The following is a 6,516-nucleotide window of genomic DNA, read 5'->3' on the forward strand; positions in this document are numbered from 1 at the left end:
AGTACCTATTATGCCTTTAGATGGTGCTGTAATTCGCATTTATCAATGTCACACAAGTATAAAAAACAGCAATGGAACTTTGAAGTCAGCATGAGTGGAAACATGTGGCTCCGTTTACCTCCACTGGGTGGCAGCGTATAATAAGAACTATATTCGAAAAGAGATTCCTGAAATTATAGCAGTATGTACATGGAGAGTCTTTAAATCTTTATGTACCGTTGGTGGTAGAAGTTTGAAACTCTCTTCCACAAAAAAGTGAATGAATTTTACCGACAGCATAAGAACATTAGAAAAAGGAGCAGACTGTCACTTATACACTGGGGTCTGTTCACATTCACTGGATAGTGCAGTGCAGACTGTCCCTTATACACTGGGGTCTGTTCACATTCACTGGATAGTGCAGTGCAGACTGTCCCTTATACACTGGGGTCTGATCACATTCACTGGATAGTGCAGTGCAGGCTGTCCCTTATACACTGGGGTCTGATCACATTCACTGGATAGTGCAGTGCAGACTGTCCCTTACACATTGGGGTCTGATCACATTCACTGGATAGTGCAATGCAGACTGTCCCTAATACACTGGGGTCTGATCTCATTCACTGAACATCACAGTGCAGTGCAGACTGTCCCTCACTACACTGGGGTCTGATCTCATTCACTGAACATCACAGTGCAGTGCAGACTGTCCCTCACTACACTGGAGTCTAATCACACTCACTGGACAGTACAGTGCATACCGTCTCTTACTACACTGGGATCTGATCTCATTCACTGGACAGTACAGTGGAGACTGTCCCTTATACATTGGGGTCTGATTACATTCACTGGACAGTATAATGCAGACTATCCCTTACACATTGGGGTGTAATCACATTCACTGAACAGTACAATGCAGACTGTCCCTTATAGTGCAGTCAGCATTGCTGTGAAGCAGTCTGGGAAGAGTGTCCTGCAGTCAGCATCACAGTCTGCACTGGAGTGTTGCTTTGGGAGATCAGTGAGGAGGGAAAGAGGTGATCCTTTGAGTACCGTGAGTACCATCAGGTAATTATTTGCTACTTTTATCACTTATAGTTTTTAAGGTCTTATTTTGTGGTTCATCGTTTGTAAGGGCTATATTCTGTAACAATGAGCAGCAGGGAAGAAGGGCCCTAGAGTAATTGATATTATTTGATATTAAGTATCATCCAAAAGGTTAATTTAATTTAAAGAGGTAAGTCATGACAGGAGAGCTCACAGCCATGGTGGGAAGCCGGGGACATTTCCAGTGCCCGGGGCCAGCATGTGTGCAGCAAGTGTCTCCAGTTGCAGCTCCTGGAACGTCCGGGTTTTGGAGCTGGAGTGGCAGCTGGGGACACTGTGGAGCATCCGCAAGGTGGAGAGTATCATGGATAGCACATATAGAGAGGTGGTCACACCGCAGGCTAAGAGTCCACAGGCAGGAAGGGAATGGGTGACCACCAGATGGAGCAAGAGGACTAGGCAGGCAGCGCAGGAATCTCCTGTGGCTATTCCCCTGCAAAACAGATTTGGATACTGTTGAGGGGAATGGCCTCGCAGGAGAAAGCAGCAACAGCCAAATTCGGTGCACCACGGTTGGCTCTGCTGCACAGGGGAGGAGTAAAAAGTGTGGGAATGCAATAGCTATGGGTGATTCAATTGTAAGAGGAATAGATAGGCGTTTCTGTGGCTGCAAACGAGACTCCAGGATGGTATATTGCCTCCTTGGTGCTTGGGTCAAGGATGTCTCAGAGCAGCTACAGGACATTCTGAAGGGGGAGGGTGAACAGTCAGTGCTCATGGTACACATTGGTACAAACGACATAGGTGAAAAAAAGGGATGAAGTCCTAAAAGCAGAATATAGGGAGGTAGGGAGTTGAAAAGTAGGACCTCAAAGGTAGTGATCTCGGGATTATTACCAGTGCCACGTGCCAGTCAGAGTAGAAATAGGATATATCGGTTGAATACGTGGCTGAAGAGATGGTGTGAGGGGGAGGGTTTCAGATTCCTGGGACATTGGGACTGGTTCTGGGGGAGCTGGGACCTGTACAAACTGGACGGGTTACATCTGGGCAGGACTGGGACTGATGTCCTAGGGGGAATATTTGCTAGTGTGGTTGGGGAGGGTTTAAACTAAAATGCCAGGGGGATGGGAACCTATGCAAGGAGTCAGAGGAGGGGGAATCAAGGACAAGAACAAAAGACAGAAAGGGGAATAAGAAAAGTGATAGGCAGAGAAATCAAGGGCAAGAATCAAACAGGGCCTCAGTGAAAAATAGTGGGAACGGGACAAGTAATGTTAAAAAGACAAGCCTTAAGGCTTTGTGCCTAAACGCAAGGAGCATTCGCAATAAAATGGATGAATTAACCACGCAAATAGATGTGAACAGGTATGATACAGTCAGAGTTACAGAGACATGGCTGCAGGGTGACCAGGGATGGGAATATCAAGGGGTGTTCAGTATTTAGGAAGGACAGACAAAAGGGAAAAGGCGGTGGAGTTGCACTGCTGGTCAAAGAGGAAATTAACGCAATAGTGAGGAAAGATATTAGCTCTGACGATGTGGAATCTGTATGGGCAGAGCTGAGAAACACTAAGGGGCAAAAAGCATTAGTGGGGGTTGTATATAGACCCCCCAGACTGTAGTTGGGATGTTGGGAATGGCATTAAACAGGAAATTAGAGCTGCATGCAAGAAAGGAACATCTGTAGCTATGGGTGACTTTAATCTGCATATAGATTGGGCAAATCAAATTAGTAACAATACCATAGAGGAGGAATTCCTGGAGTGTGTATGGGATGGTTTTCTGGACCAATACGTTGAGGAACCAACTAGAGAACAGGCCATCCTAGTCTGGGTATTGTGTAATGAGAAAGGAATAATTGGCAATCCAGATGTGCAAGGCCCCTTGGGGATGAGCGACCATAATATGATAGAATTCTCCATCAAGATGGAGAGTGATGTAGTTGATTCTGAGAGGGTCCTGAATCTTTACAAAGGAAACTACGATGGTATGAGGCACAGGTTGGCTATGATAGTTGGGAAACGTTACTTAAAAGGATGATGGTGGATAGGCAATGGCAAACATTCAAAGAGTGCATGGGTGAACTGCAACAATTGTTTATTCTTCTCTGGCGCAAAAGTAAAATAGGAAAGGTGGCCAAACCATGGCTTACAAGGGAAATTAGAGATAGTATTAGATCCAAGGAAGAGGCATACAAATTGGCTAAAAAAAAACAGGCCTGAGGATTGGGAGCAGTTTAGAATTCAGCAAAGGAGGACCAAGGGATTGATCAAGAAGGGGTATGAGAGTAAGCTTGCAGGGAACATAAAAATTGACTGTAAAAGTTTCTATAGGTATGTGAGGAGAAAAAGATTGGTGATTGGTGAATTTTAGTGATTGTGACCACAGCATGGTACAATTTAAGCTTGTTATGGACAAAGAAGTAGACAAGTTGCAAAAAAATGTTTTGGATTGGGGGAGAGCGGATTTTAGTAAAATAAGGTAGGATCTGGCCAAGGTAGACTGGGAACAGCTACTTGTGGGGAAATCTACAGAAGAGCAGTGGGGGGGGCTTTCAAAAAGGAAATGGGGAGGGTACAGGCTCAAGGGTGATAGGAAGGAGTAACAAGCCCAGAGAACCATGGATGACCAGAGAAATTCAAGATACGATGAGAAGGAAAAGAGAGGCTTTTAGCAGGTACAAGGGGAGCAAATCAGCAGAGGCATTAGTGGAGTACAGAAAGTGTAGGGTGGAGCTTAAGAAAGCAATTAGGAGAGCAAAGAGGGGATATGAGAAAGCTCTGGCTGGTAAAAGTAGGGGAAATCCCAAAGATATTCTGTAAGTATATCAATGGGAAGAGGATAACCAGTGAAAGAGTAGGGCCCATAAGGGACCAAGGAGGCAATCTATGGGTGGAGCCAGAGGACATCGGTAGAGTGTTGAACGAATACTTTTCATCTGTCTTCACCCAAGAGAATGAGGATGAAGGTATCAAACTCAGGGAGAGAGACTGCGAGGTTCTTGAGCAAATTGATATAGGGAGCGACAAGGTATTGGAGGTGTTGGCAGGCTTAAAAGTGGACAAATCTCCAGGTCCGGATGATTTGTGTCTCAGGCTGCTGAGGGAGGCAAGGGAAGAGATCGTAGGGGCTCTGATCCAAATTTTTAATTCCTCTCTGGCCACGGGAAGGTTCCGCTATTTAAGAAGGTTTGTAGAGATAAGCCAGGGAACTACAGACCAGTGAGTCTCACGTCAGTGGTAGGGAAACTATGGAGAAAACTCTGAAGGAGAGAATCTGTCCCCACTTGGACAGGCAAGGTTTGATCAGGGATAGTCATGGGAGAGGTGCCAGAGGACTGGAGAACAGCTAATGTGGTTCCCGCTATTTAAGAAGGGTTGCAGAGATAAGCCAGGGAACTACAGACCAGTGAGTCTCACGTCAATGGTAGAGAAACTATTGGAGAAAATACTGAAGGGGAGAATCTATCTCCACTTGGACAGGCAAGGTTTGATCAGGGATAGTCAGAATGGCTTTGTCAGAGGGAGGTCAGGCCTAACAAATTTGATTGAATTTTTTGAGGAGGTGACCAGGTGTGTAGATGAGGGTAGTGTAGTTGATGTAGTTTATATGGATTTCAGCAAAGCCTTTGATAAAGTCCCACATGGGAGACCTATGAAGAAGGCAAATGCACATGGGATACAGGGTAATTTGATAAGGTGGATTCAAAATTGGCTTAGTTGTAGGAGACAGACGGTGATGATAGAAGGCTGCTTTAGTGACTGGAAGTCAGTGTCCAGTGGCGTACCACAGGGATCTGTGCTGGGTCCCCTATTATTCGTCATTTATATAAACGGCACAGATGACTATGTGGGGGGGTAGGATTAGTAAGTTTGCGGATGACACAAAGATTGGCCGGGTGGTTAACAGTGAGGTTGAGTGTCTTGGGCTACAGGAAGATATAGACGGAATGGTCAAATGGGCAGATAAGTGACAGATGGAATTTAACCCTGAAGTGTGAGGTGATACACTTGGAAGGAGTAATTTGACAAGGAAGTATTCAATGAACGGCATGACACAAGGAGGTTCTGAAGAACAAAGGGACCTTGGTGTGTGTGTCCATAGATCTCTGAAGGCGGAGGGGCATGTTAATGGGGTGGTGAAAAAGGCATATGGGACACTTGCCTTTATCAATCGAGGCATAGATTACAAAAGTAGGGAGGTCATGTTGGAGTTCTACACAGCTCCACAGCTGGGGTACTGTGTGCACTTCTGGTCGCCACATTATTGGAAGGATGTGATTGCACTGGAGCGGATGCAGAGGAGATTCACCAGGATGTTGCCTGGGATGAAACATTTAAGTTATGGAGAGAGGTTGGATAGACTTGGGTTGTTTTCGTTGGAGCAGAGAAGACTGAGGGGCAACCTGATCGAGGTGTACAAGATTATGAGGGGCATGGACAGGGTGGATAGGGAGCATCTGTTCCACTTAGTTGAACGGTCAGTCACAAGGGGACACAAGTTGAAGGTGAGTGGCAAGAGGTTTAGGGGGGATGTGAGGAAAAACTTTTTTACCCAGATGGTGGTGACAGTCTGGAATGCACTGCCTGGGAGGGTGGTGGAGGCAGGTTGCCTCACATCCTTTAAAAAGAACCTGGATGAGCACTTGGCACGTCATAACATTCAAGGCTATGGGCCATGTGCTGGTAAATGGGGTTAGGTAGGTAAGTCAGGCGTTTCTCACGTGTTGGTGCAGACTTGATGGGCCGAAGGGCCTTTTCTGCACTGTGTGATTCTGTGATTAGACAGGGTAGATGCAGGAAGGATGTTCCCGATGGTGGGGGTCACAGTCTGAGGATATGGGGTAGACCATTTACGACTGAGATGAGGGGAAATTTCTTCACCCAGAGAGTGGTGAGCCTGTGGAATTCGTTACCACAGAAAGTAGTTGAGGCCAAAACATTGTATGTTTTCAAGAAGGAGTTAGATATAGCTCTTGGGGCGAAAGGGATCAAAGGATATGGGGAGAAAGCGGGAGCAGGCTATTGAGTTGGATGATCAGCCATGATCATAATGAATGGTAGAGAAGGCTCGAAGGGCCGAATGGCCTACCCCTGCTCCTAGTTTCTATGTTTCTATGTTTATGTTCCTATATCTGGGGTCTGGTCACATTCACTGGACAGTACAGTGCAGAATGTCTCACACTACACTTGGGTCTGAGCTCATTCACTGGACAGGACAGTGCAGACTGTCCCTTATACACTGGGAACTGATCTCATTTGCTGGAAATTTTCAGTGCAGACTGTCCCTCACTATACTGAAGTCCAATCACATTTACTGGACAGTTCAATGCAGACTGTCTGTTGCTATACTGGGGTCTGATCACATTCACTGGACATTGCAGTGCAGACTGTCCGTTACTACACTGGGGTCTGAGCTCATTCACTGGACGGTACAGTATAGACTATCTCTTATATCTGGGGTCTGATCACATTCACTGGACAGTGC

Source organism: Cetorhinus maximus, chromosome 5, assembly GCF_964194155.1.
Source record: "Cetorhinus maximus chromosome 5, sCetMax3.hap1.1, whole genome shotgun sequence".
Lineage (NCBI taxonomy): Eukaryota > Metazoa > Chordata > Chondrichthyes > Lamniformes > Cetorhinidae > Cetorhinus > Cetorhinus maximus.